The 13309-nt window shown below is 42.4% G+C and overlaps 1 long non-coding RNA gene across 1 annotated transcript in view; it reads right to left on the bottom strand.

Annotated features, from left to right (window-relative positions):
• The window catches only part of LOC136847839 (uncharacterized), a 30283-nt gene that overhangs the window by 8567 nt on the left and 8407 nt on the right, over positions 1 to 13309 (bottom strand). The window contains exon 2 of the long non-coding RNA XR_010855858.1: positions 9008 to 9137. This is a non-coding gene — a long non-coding RNA (uncharacterized lncRNA). The remainder of the gene's footprint in view (positions 1 to 9007; positions 9138 to 13309) is intronic.

Below are 13309 nucleotides of genomic sequence, written 5' to 3'. Positions count from 1 at the left end.
TAGCACTTTCCCTCCAAAGAGGAGCTGCAACTAAGAACTTCTTAAGGGCCAGGAAGATTGTTTCATTAGTGGAAATATGACATTTTTATAATAAAATAAGATTTTATATCATACTTACCTGTTGTTTTACATATAGCTGTATTCTCGATCTCGACAGAAAATTCAAAACTGGCGGTCCAGCTATATATGGTCAGGTGATCCGACTACCGCCCTCTACCGAGGTGCCTGGATCCATTTCCATCAACAACTAATCATATTTTCTATGTCCCCTTGTCCCTTGCTTGGAGGCGGGTGGGAAAGTTTTATATGTAAACAACAGGTAAGTATGATATAAAATCTTATTTTATTATAAAAATGTCATTTTATACATGAACTTACCTGTTGTTTATATATAGCTGATTGCCACATTGAGGCGGTGGGCATGGACAGCTGTAAGTGTTAAATGGAAAAAACCTGAGATCATCAGGCTAAGAAAAAACGTCTTAACTTTGGATCCTTACCTGCTAAGGAAGCTGTTTTCTCGGTTACTGCCTCTGTAACCTGCTATCCTTAGTGCAACTGCGGGGCCCTAGTAGCTCAGGCGCGGGCTGCTATATGGAGAAAGGTCTGTTGGCCCAGCCGTCTTCGACACAATCAACCAAAGCATATAATGCCCCTGCTCAGGGCGCAGTACTCAAAGCATTCACCATCATATCACCCAACCATAAAACTCACACCAACCTATTAAAATTAGACCTACTGGGCCATCCCCTAACCTCTTAGGCTCTAGTAGTCGACCAAAAAAAAACTTCTGCACCCAAGGAAACTAGGAGAGGATCTAGAGCCTCTGGTTTCCTTGCCCATCTACGTGTCAGGCGCAATAAAGGGGCCCAACGTGCTGCAGTCTTCATATGTGGTTTGGATCTGTCTCCAGATAATCGAGAGGCAAAAACAGACGAACATCTCAATAAGTTGAACTTAGAATGTCCTTTAAAGCCATGTTCTTCTTGAAAGGCTAAAAGTTGCAATAGCCCTAATTTCATGAGGCCTCACTTTAACTAAGGAAAATCCACATCCCTTAATTCCTTGTGTGCCTCCTGATCAGTTCTTTCAAAGGAAAGCAATCCCATTTTTAGATAGAGGGGTTCTTGGGGTTCTTAGTTGAGCACCATAAAAATCATGAGTTCCTCTTACACTTCTGGTCCTGTCAGATAGAATTTCAAAGCTCTGACCGGACAGAAGTCTCTCGTTTCTCTTCCCACTCAAGGAGGATAGGCTAGGAATGGGAAATTCCCTTGGCCATGGATTACTAGGGTTTTCGTTCTTAGCTAGGAAACCCAAGGTGAAGGAAACTACAGCCTTATCCGCACAAAACCAACTCTTTGTCCAGAGCATGAATCTCACTTACTCTCTTTGCGGGGCCAGTGCCAGAAAGAAGTTTTCTTGGATAGATTCTAACGAACCAGGAACTCAAAGGCTCAAAAGATTTGGAGGTAAACCACTTTAGCACCACCCATCTAAATTCCAATGCGGTACACGAAGAGATTTGCCTTTAGTGGTAGCAAAGTTTAAGGGTTCTGCAATATCTTTGTCTGAGAAGGTCTATACCTCTATTCCTGAAAATTGCCGCCAGCATACTCCTATACCCCTTAATCGTGCTGACAGCCAATTTCTTCTCCTTGTGCAAGAAACAAAGAAAATCCGCCACCTGGCTTAGAGTCGTGAAGTGGAAGACACTCCAGACTCGGGCACCCACTCCTGAAGCGCTTCCGCCCGGCTTGATAGACCTTTGTAGAACGAGGCCTGGTTGATCTAGCCATTGCCTGCGCCACTCTTCTAGAGAAGCCTCTCCTCCTGTAGAGTCGCTCGAGTCTGAACCCTGTCAGATTTAGATCTGGTTCCTGTCATTTCTGCTGTGCAACTGGCACAGAAAGGTCTGGTCTGAATGGCAGCCTCCTTGGCCAATCCACTACTTTCTCCAGTAGTTCTGGAAACCATGATCTTCCTGGCCACCATGGGCTATAGGATCATTGACACACCTTTGTGCTCAGAAACTTCCAGGACTTCTCCCAGCATCCTGAAGGAGGGAATGCATAAAGGAAGAGACCCGACCAGTCAGGAGCATGGCATCCACGCTAATGCTTCTGGGTCTGGAACAGGAGAGCAAAGAGAGAGGAGTCTGCGGTTTTCCCTCGTTGCGAACAGGTCTAACATGGGGTTCCCCGAACCTTCCACAGGCCTTGGCAGACTTTCTGGTGGAGGGTCCATTCCGTCGAATGACCTGGAGTGACCTGCTGAGGATATCCGCTCTTACGTTGAGAGCTCCCGGGATGAAGCGAGTTACTAGCTCTATGTTCTTGGTTGCCGCCCACAAAAGCAGGTCTTTTGCGATCTCGAACAGAGAGAAGGAGTAGTCCTCCTTGTTTCTTCACGTGCGCCAGAGCTGTGGAGTTGTCAAGTGCACTACTATCTTTTTTTTTTCCACCAGAAGCACGAAATGTTCCAAGGCTAGATGAATTGCCTTCAACTCTTTTACGCATTTATGTACCAGTCCCGTTGGGAAAAGACCAATTGCCTGACGCCAGAAGATCCCCCAATGTTGCCCCCAACCCTGCGTCTGGGCGTGGGAGAACAACATCAGGTCTGGGTTCCTCTGTCTCAGTGACAAACCTGCGATCTAGTTGCTCCTGTCGTTCCTGCATGACAGGTCTTGCTTTACTTGAGTGGATAGAGGAAAAAACAAGCGAATCCATGTCTTTCTTCCTGTTCCCAGATCTGCTGTAGGAAGAACTGAAGAGGTCTCATGTGTAACCTCCCCAGACTGCCCGGGCATCTCTAGCGATGAGAGGTGCCTAAAACTCATCATTCCTTGGCAGAACAAGTCTTGGCTGCCATCAGGTATCTCACTTTCAGCAGGCATTTCTCGATCCTTTGAGGCGTGGAAAAACCTGAAAAAGAACTGGGTTCATCCGAACTCCCAAATAAGTCAAGTCTTGAGATGGAGAGTTGTGACTTTGGAAGATTTACTATGAGTCCCAATTCGTCGGTAAGAAAGGGTCCTTTGTAGGTCCCTTCATGCATTGTACTTTTGCGGAGACCGGATCAGCCAGTCGTCGAGTAAGGAAATGTGAATTCCCTCAAGTGAAGCCATTTCACAAGTGGAGCCATCGTCATATGAAAACTTGTGGGGCTGTTGAGTAGGCCAAAAGCAAAGGCCCTGAATTGAAAAAGCCCTGCCTCTGAACACAAAGCGTTAATTTCCTTGATCTCGGATGGATGGGTACATGAAAGTATCGTCCTGGAGATCCGAGGACACCATCAGTCTCCCTTCCTTGAGGAATTGATAACCGACTGTGTGTTTCCATCTTGAATGGTGTTTGAAGCACAAATTTGTTCAGGGGCGCTTCACGTCGAGGACTGGTCTCCATCCTCCTGACGATTTTGGAACCAGAAACAGGCAGTTGTAGAACCAGGAGATGAAGGTTCGAGGACTGCTTCTATAGCTCCCTTTTGAAGGAGAAGTAACTTCCTCCTCCAACACCACAAGTTTCTCTGAGTCCCTGGATGATACGTTGAAGTCTACTGGCGAAGACTTTAAAGGAGGACTCTCTGAGAGGAATGGTGTGGCCTTCTCAGGAGACGTTGACCACCCAGGGTTCTCCTTGGCCTCCCAAACTTGCACCAGAACGACTTTAGTCTGGCTCCGACCGTTATGAAGGACCTTGAACTCCTTCCGGTTGGGTACTAACTCTGGGGATGAGAAGAAGATTTTCCTCTTCCTAACTTAGCTGGGAAAAAGGGCCGAAAGTACCCCGAGAGGCCTAAATTTTGCAGGGAAAGAGGAAACTGGGTACTACTGGAGTAGTCGAAAACCTGGGTCTTTTTGAAGAATGAGCCAGTAGGTCTTGAGTAGACTACCGTGGAGAGCCTCGAAATTTCCCTAACTAATGGCAGGAAAAGGGATTCCTTAAGCAAAGGCAAAAGAAGGCAGATTTCTGGTTCCTGGAGACTCCTCTGCAACAAGCGGAAATCAATGAGCTCTCTTCTTCAAAATGCCGGTAGCAGTCACTGGGCAATTTCTGGCGTTCCGTCCGTGATTAGCCTTGTCAGAGCAGGCCAAAAATAGCATCAAGATCTGCTTAGCAGTCTTGGGGAAGATCACAGACTTTCACTATCCTGCTCAAGGCTCCTATAGATTGATCAAAAAAGAAAGAATCTCCAAGATCCTGGGAACTCTTCACCAGATGGTCAATTTCCAAGACGAGAAGCCGACTTTGGACGAAGAAAAAGCTGAGAGCGACAGGCAGAATCCACAAGGCTGGAGAAATCCCCTTGGAGGAGGCAGAGTCTCCCAAGGAAAGGACTTCCCCAGTCTCATACCACGAGCAGAGACTTAAAGACAGTTGAGAGGGGAAAACAGAAAGATGTTTACCCTGAGAACTTTTCTTGTTCAACCATCCTTCTTGCCTTGGAGCTCTTTTGCTTGAAACAGACAGGACCAGCTTCAGAAATCTAGAGAAGGAGTTTAAAATCCTTGGCAAACTGCGTAGTCCCGGAGACGAAGGGAAGCTGGAGCAAAGTCTTCTTGAAAAGTTCTTCAAAAGTTGTAAGAGATGCTTAAGTTGGGCGTGGAGCAGGCGGAGACATCATCTGCTTCGAAACATGGAAACTGGGAAGAATCTCTGAAGCAGTTGGAGCACGCGGATAGAAACGTCTCCGGGAGCCAAACTTGCGTTATCTCTTGAAGTATCGCGAGCGTCACCGGCGCCAGAGGCCCGACCACGCGTCAAAGCGTATCAAACTGGGCTTGAGGAGGTCAGGAGCCCTTAGAAGATCCGAGAGGCAAGAGGCGCCAAAAACCCGGTAGCGCTGAAAAGCGCAAACATTGTCGCCAGAGCGTGTTTTGGGGCGCCAGCGCCAAAGTAGCGTCGTGGTGCGGCCGGTGCGGGCGGAAGTGACGCCAGGGCGCGGTCGGAGGCGGGCCAGCGGCGCGGCGAGCCAGACCAGGCGTCTGAGGAAGCGGCGCCAGGTGCCGTGAGCAGGAGCAGGGCGACCTCGGTTGCAGAAGGAACCTGAAGTGCTGGAGCTTTAAAGCCTTCCCGAAAAAGTCTCAAAATCTTGTCGGTTGTCCTCTTACTGAAAAGGGACCCGGAATCGGAGCATAAAAGCCCGACTTGGGATCAGGGAAGGAAACGCTGCATGCTAACAGGAGGATCCGGCGCTGGCTACGATCCGTGGGCGCATAACATCAGGACTGCCTGAAGAAGAAGAGATCTCTGGGCTATCCCAAAAGCTACAAGACGGAAGAGGAGAACGTGCGAAAGTTTCTTGATAGAACTTGACTTGGAGAGGAAGCTCTGCGTCTCTTCAGCGGCCTACTAGACTCTGACTGCTTCCAACTCCTCCTCGACAGAAACAGAAGCACAAGAAGACACTTCATCGCTTTTTACTATAACGGCTGCAACAGCCTGGGACATAACAGGACTGTTAGAAGGAGCAACTGCTGTGAGCAGACCCCACTCGCCTCCCTTCGGCTTTGGCATTCTTCTCCTGAGCCCTGGGGGCCGGACAGAGCCTCGACCTAGGAAGGCAGGGGACGGACAGTCACCTCCCTCCACAACACTATCACTCGCAACACTTGATGTCTAGACATGGCACTCACATCTGGCCAATCTTCTCTGCTCGCAGAGAAAAAGAGCGAAATCTTACCATCAAATTCTGCCCGAAGGTCTGACACGGTGGTGAGTTCCGGAAACAACAGGTTCCGGGGCAGGAAAAGGAACAGGAGGGTAACAGGAACAGAACAAGAGGCAATACTACTCCTACTCTGGGAGGAACTTCTGGCCGAAGCCTTAACGTGCCTATCTTTACTTAATTTTGCCTGATATTTAGCCAACTTTTGCCAATCAAGCACAGACAAGACAGACATTCATCACATCTATCAGATTCATTGCACAATTTCCTCTACAGTTAGAGCAAGAAGAGTGAGGTCTATGTTGAACCGAGACATTCGAGTTTACAACCCCCATAATATCTAATTTGAGATCTGAATCAGACATAACTAGAAAAATCTCAACCAAGCCAAAAAAACAAGCCAGAACCGTCAACAAAAGTGGGTACTTCACCAAAGAAAGCGAAAAAGCACGATGAATTTCTGAAGAGGAGCAGACGACTAGTCGCCGGCCCGACAGAGAAAATATGATTAGTTGTTGATGGAAATGGATCCAGAGTACCCGGTAGAGGCGGGGTAGTCGTATCACCTGACCATATATTAGCGGGACCGCCAGTTTGGAATTTTCTGTCGAGATCGAGAATACAGCTATATGTAAACAACAGGTAAGTTCATGTATAAAAATCCTTTGTTCTAGTACTCAGGATGGTCACTAATTTCTTAGCACATGTCTTGCAGAAATGAGATTCTGACCTTGGGTAGTTTTCTGATTTAGCATCAACCACAATATGAGAGAATAGCACACTTTTGGGACCTTCACCTCTTTCTAGAGCCTACCATCAACAATTTAGCAAGTAAAATATATTTGGTAACAAATCGGGGTCATGTTGAGGAAACCAGGAAGTGTCACCCACAGAAGATATACCAGTCAGTTCTAGTCATTAGCTGGCAGAGGAAATCACCCTTATAGGAAAAATCAATTACATCCTCAGGTACTTTCTCTCATGGCTCTTCTAGGCCTTCAGGCATTAACAGCATGGGTAGCAGCCACTCTTTTAATGGAAATGGAAAGAGATACTTCAAGTGTACCAGTACACTGCCCTTCAGTTGAGGAGATGAGGCCTCTCCTGTAAACTCCAATCTCTCCAATGTGAGCTTACACTGGGCCATGCTGGAGGTTGCACGTGCGATCAGAGCTATGAATAAAAGGGTGAAATTGACGTAGCAGGTTTTACAGCTGAATCTTCATTGTTTCTATACAAAAGGCAGGATGAAAACTATCATTGAATTAAAGCCTCTGAATCACTTCCTCAGGCAAAACCTTCTCCAGACAGAGGCTGCAGCTTCAATCCATCAACTAAGAAAAAAAAACTTTTAGCAATAATTTTTTTTAAAGGATGCCTATTTCTACATTTAGTTACAATCAGAATCCCAAAAGTTCCTAGGCCTTGGAGCAGAAAGGTGTTTCAATTCAGTCTTTTGTTTTGGATTAGTAACTGCCCTGCAGTTGTTCACAAGAGTTCAAGCACCAATAACAATCAGGCTACAGAGGGACATGGTAAGACAAAGTAGATATTTGGACAGAGATCCTACAACATCAGTTGCAGAAACTACTCCTCTATGCCAGGGATTACAAATCAACTGTGAGAAATCAAGATGTGGAACCAATTGCAAAGGCTGTCTATCTTCGTATGATATTCACCATACTGAAACTGTAATTCAATAATTGTAGGACAAAATCAGAGGATTTTTTACATTCACGGGAGAAGTTTTTGAGTGACTACCCTAAAGCCTATGATAAGTTCTCATAAGTCATGTGCTCTCACCAAGAGGATAGTCATGGCCAATTTTGGGATTCACTCCTTGCAATTGCAGGTGAGCAAGTCATGGTCCACAGCTGTGGAGCCAATATTACAGCTTAGCCACGGATGTGGTGACAAGTCTATGATGATGGTAGAATGCCGATAATCTGCGAGGCATAGCTAAACTAATTCTTCCCGCTCATGAGATCCTTCTCTTTAGGAATTTACCCACAAAGGGCTAGGGTTCCCATCTGGATTTTTATGCAGCATTCACTTAGTCAAAAAAGATCATACATTGTCACATAGATAGTTTCAAATTACTTCTTGTGATTTTCTAGCCATTTAATTTTTTCACCACCATGCATCTAGCAGGACAGTAGGAGTAATGAATGATAACACAACATCCACTGCTCAGATCATAAGGAGGGTAGAGGATCAGGAAAGTTTAGTTATCTACCCATTGATATCTCCACATGGTTAAGGATCATGAACCGAACATTGTGCCAAAGTGTGCTCCAAGGTAAAATGTTTTGGTGGATTCTCATTTCAAAGGCCCATGTTCGGCTTTCACTATGGTACAGTCAATAACCCCCTGCCCAGTATTCAGGGGTATATAGGGACCACAACCACCCGTGAATAGCTAAAATCCACAAATACTTGACCCTCTCTACAAATGCTTATAACTGCTTATTTAATAGTTCAAACACCAAAGACCCCCTCTAAAACTCTTATAACTGCCTATTTTAATAATTCAAACACCAAATACATAAAAATGTATATATAATCATGAAAATAGTATGAAAATACAGTACAGTAATTAGTGAATATTGCTCTACAAAAAAATCAGCGAGTAGGTGAATTTTCCGCAAATAATTTGGAGATGCGTTCCACATAAAAGTCCGCAAATGAGTGAAGCCACGAATGCTGAACCACGAATAAGTGGGGGTAGACTGTATCTCTAACCTGGTATTTTTGCCAAGCATTGCGGTAGATGTCGGGTTCCCTAAAGGTGGATTTGTTTACTACTAGCAGCAACAACAAACTATACCAACATACGACTCAGCCTATGTGATCAGGCAGCCTGGAAGGTGGTTGCATTTACACTTCCCTAATACTGTAGCTACTTTCTGGTTCAACCAGGAGTCCCTGGAAGCACTCTTCTGAGAAAATCACACTCCCAAGGATTCCATCGAACCTTAAACCTGGAGATTATCCAGTGATATCACAGGAAAATAGGATTGTCTGAAAAGGCAGCCAAGGCAAAAGCTAAAGCATTTCAACAGCATGATAGGAAAAAGAAAATATAAAGAAACAGATAATTGATTATTGAAGCTTATACATCAGTGGGAAAATTCATGTTACACAGACTGCAACCCAGTAAGCTGGAGCTACAATGTCTTACACAAAGTGACTACAAAAAAACAAAAGAAATGTCCTATCTAATATATCCCAGCTAAATGCAGAAATGTTAAGGCACCAAAGAGTGACCAAGTATTGTACAATTATGAGAATATGAGCCTACATGAGGAAAGAAATCGCTGAAGTTAATTCTTACCTTCCACTTCATATAAAAACCTAGACTGCCCTAAAGAAGACAGGTAACTGAAGTCCTCCTTGACAATATCTTCAAGTGAAAATGTGAAGGCAAGTCCACCCAAATGATTCATTCTAACACAAACACATTGCTGAAACAAATAAAGACAGAGGACTCAAATGTAGCCAGTTTTCAATAAAGATCTAAAAGATGTTGCAGGTAATCACCCCCACTTACAGAATAGCAGAGTGACTCATCATTGCTGTATTAACCCCACATACATCATATAAATAGCTTAAAATTCATCGGCTGGTTTCCTTCAAGTCACAGGAAGCTCCTTTCTGAGAACACCACTAAAAGCCTGCTGGTGACTGTCCCATTAAGAGAAACTATCAATAAGATCATTAAAGAGTCTACAGTACACGATAGCTCCACCCAAGACCTTCACATCCGCGAATTGGCACTTAGAACATTAATGGAAATAGATACTATGAGGGCCACCTTTACTCTCCACAAGGAGCAGCTTTATGTCTACCTACACAGTGTACTGACGGGTTCTCCCTTGGGGTACTCTGCTAATTTTCACAAGAGTATGACAGAAGAAAGAGTTTCTTCGATCTTCTCCTGCCCTTGCCTGTTTTCATATATCTTGACGACCCCTTCGTTGAGATATAAACAAATAAACCAGCCGGGCAGTAATACCTTTAAAAATAACCCTTTCCTTAAATTTACTCTTCCATAACACAATGACGGTAAACTACTTTTAACCTACATCACATGTTATTTTACACAAGACAAACTTAGGTACGCTAAAAATATCGATAGAAAACCAACAAATGAGGGCTCAAATCGGAGAGGGAGAAGTGAATGCCAAAAAAGATATTTAATGGTGTCATTAGTATGTATATGCTAGAGCCCTATTCCATTATACAACCTGGCAGGACACACCAAAAACTAAACAGGATTTCCTAAGTTCTTATGAATAATGGGTACAACAATTCTATCATTAAGTTTCAAAACAGTTATTACTAGATGGTATAACAGCCTCAACCAGCTCCATAACCAAGACACCACACTAGAGAAGATCAAGCTCTTTTATATCACACTGATACATCACAGTTAAAAGTCAGTATTATTAATAAATAATCATGGAGCTCTGGTAGACCATGGAAGGTAACTCCTTGAGCGCGAAACAGCAACTAAGCTATAAAAAAATAATGAGTTTAACCAGACCACTGAGTTAATCTTAATTATCACAGGCTGGCTTAGTGTTTGTTCTTCTCCAGCTACTGTATATTAGATCTTGTTTATTATGTTGCAACTCCTTAAATATGTAATAATTAGATAAACCAAAAATGCTGAATATTCTAACAATTTCTTTCAAAAATCTGTTTTGAGTACTTTATATATATGATGATGGTTGAAAGTTGGACAATCCCTAGATATATATTTGATAGAAAGTGCTGATCTGCATTCAGGAACTTGGTCATACTGTTTGTTCAACAAATACCCGGACGTCAGACAAGTGTGACCAATTCAAAGACTATAGTCAAACCAAAATGACTATGAACATGTAGTACTTTTCGACGCTGCCGCTTTTCCCAGATTTGATTCATAAACCCTTGACCTAAGTTGGGTTGGCATGTAAATGTGGCAGAAACTTTGTCATATCTCCCTTATACCAGGCCAAAATGGGTAAACACTTTGACACCATTGCTCTGGGTTTCTAACACTGAAGACGTACAATGAGCGAAAGAACTGAGATTTGATGACAAGTAAAGGATGATTTATAGTAAAAAAAAAAAAAAAAAAAAAAAAAAAAGAGCTGCATTAACTGAAGATCTGAAATCATACATTATACCATTTTGATGACAGGGTAGGATAAGGATGATTTAGTTTCCATCATCTAAATGAATTATAAAAATGCCCAATACCTAGCCCAGACTCACTGATGAAAACATATGATACGTGATAAAAAAAAAAATTCTGTTATTGGCTCCTAAAAGATTGTAAATCAAGTCGGCCTTGTCTAGGAATGGCCTCTTTCTTCTGGAAAGCCCGTGGGAGGGTTAAGTAGGATTTTGTGACCAGATTAAAGGACCTCCAATTGGGGGATACAGATTAATTATAGCTGGATTATAAGTCAGGAAGAAGTCTGGCAATGCAACTAATAACAGCCATGTTCGTAATCATTTTGGTTTGACTATAGATAATTATTACCTTCAATGTGTTATTTTTAGATGAATACCAGAAACCAATGGTTGGTCTAATATTTTTTAATTTGTTATCGTCAGAGTCATTATTCCACAAAGCCTACCATGTACTAAACATGATAACTTTTAAAGATGGTAACAATTCACTGACATTTTAACCAATTTCACATAATTTGCAGAATGAGTCTGTAGAACACAGATATTTTGGGACAGTAATTTTGAAAAGGCTTCTAAAGACCTTCTAGGCATAGAAAATTACAAATTTCTGTGGTGGCCTGTTTTTAATATTTTTACCTATTGACCATAAAGCAGATAATTCTGCCATGGAAACAGGTGATTACTGAGTAAAGAAAACTAGTTTCTTTCATTATGCAATATTGCACCATATCCTACTCTAGATAATTTGGATTCCTCTGTTTAGAATGCATAATGTGGGCCTTCTGTTCTTTTTATGTTGCTTATGATGTTCAGTAGTATTTGCATAATCTTTGTAGAGGCAGTGCAAATCCAAACAGACATGTACTTTACGCATCATCCTAGGAAGGAGAATTTTAGTGCTGGAGGAAACGTCTTGTTTACATTAACTACAAAATTCTGTTGGCTGTAATCAGGAATGGTGGTGGATGATAGTTTATAAAAATGTCTCTGACTGAAAAGCTCTTTACTTTGTGAGACACTTGCCTGAATCTTTAAAAACCTTTGTATGGTGACTAGCCACTATGGACAGAAAGGGAAGGTTCCCCACTTTCAACTTGCAAAATTTGTTTGCAGAGGATTCACAGCCCTTCATATGAATTGTAAGCTTTCCAACAAGTCTGAGGCTGAGCTTTTTACTTGGCTTCCATAATCTAAACAGAGGGCAGTTGCTTTGTAAAGTAATACCAGGGTTGATCTTTCAACTACAGTACCCAAGTTTTATGTGATAGGTTTTCTTATCAGTTTATTGTAAATTTGCATTTGGCTTTTACTAATACAGTGTGTGCTTTCTGGTTCGAATGTGTTCATATCACAGATTAAGCCTAAGAACTTTACAGTTTAGCAGATACCTATCGATTGATTACCAACAATTTTATTTTATTATTAAATCTCCTTCAAACATATTGTGCACAATGGCGTCAAGACTTAGATTAACATTATTTTCATTTGTTATTTGCATTAATACAGATTTTGGATTAGCCCTAGAATCATTAAATACACATTAAAGAATAAGTGGGTTCGCAGTCATAAGTCTGATGGTACAAAAAATTTTTAAAAATCTAGCTTTGTAAATAACCAACAGCAACTGAACACCACCATGGGATTTACGAAATAAAAGACCTCTAAACACATTCTCTCTCTCTCTCTCTCTCTCTCTCTCTCTCTCTCTCTCTCTCTCTCTCTCTCTCTCTCTCTCTTGCAGGTGTATACACAGAACACTTTTATGTAGTGTTGGAATATAATTGGAATGGAATATAAAATCTAGGCCAAAGGCCAAGTGCTGGTACCTATGAGATCATTCAGCGCTGAAAAGGAAAATGACAGTAAAAGGTTTTAAAGGTGTAATAGGAGGGAAACATCGCAGATGCACCACGAAACAATTGTTAGGAGGGTGAGAAGGAAGTTGGAAGAAAGAGAAAGAGAATATGAATGTAGATGAAAGGAATGAGAGGTTGCAGCTAGGGGCTGAAGGGATGCTGCAAACTCTTCGGTAATGCCTACAGTGCACCGCGTGAGGTACACTGGCGGCACTACCCCCCTAATGGGATTTTGCAATGTTCTATGTTTCATCTATAAAGCTGCCAACTCGACCATTTGTAAGTTCAGTCGTTACTTATACGCATCATTTAAAGATAAAATAGTCTGTTTAACATTGTTTAACTGAAAGAAACCAAGGCTACAACTCTTTCTCTCTTCCCAGTAGATTCTAGATTACGCGCAAACATAACCAGGAATAAAACAAGGAAATAATGAAAATAAAATTGGGTTAACTTCATTACTACAAACAGGCTGCAAGATCGAGAATTTTATCATAGTTGACTTCACTTAATATATATAGGCTACAAAATCGAGAATTAAATCATAGGCAACACACGATGTGATGCCCTAATGGTCAAATAATACTATGAAATAA

This window comes from Macrobrachium rosenbergii, chromosome 17 (genome assembly GCF_040412425.1).
Source record: "Macrobrachium rosenbergii isolate ZJJX-2024 chromosome 17, ASM4041242v1, whole genome shotgun sequence".
NCBI classification, from domain to species: Eukaryota; Metazoa; Arthropoda; class Malacostraca; order Decapoda; family Palaemonidae; genus Macrobrachium; species Macrobrachium rosenbergii.
The sequence above is the reverse complement of the archived record's forward strand: the minus strand, read 5'-3'. Positions and strand labels throughout refer to the sequence as shown.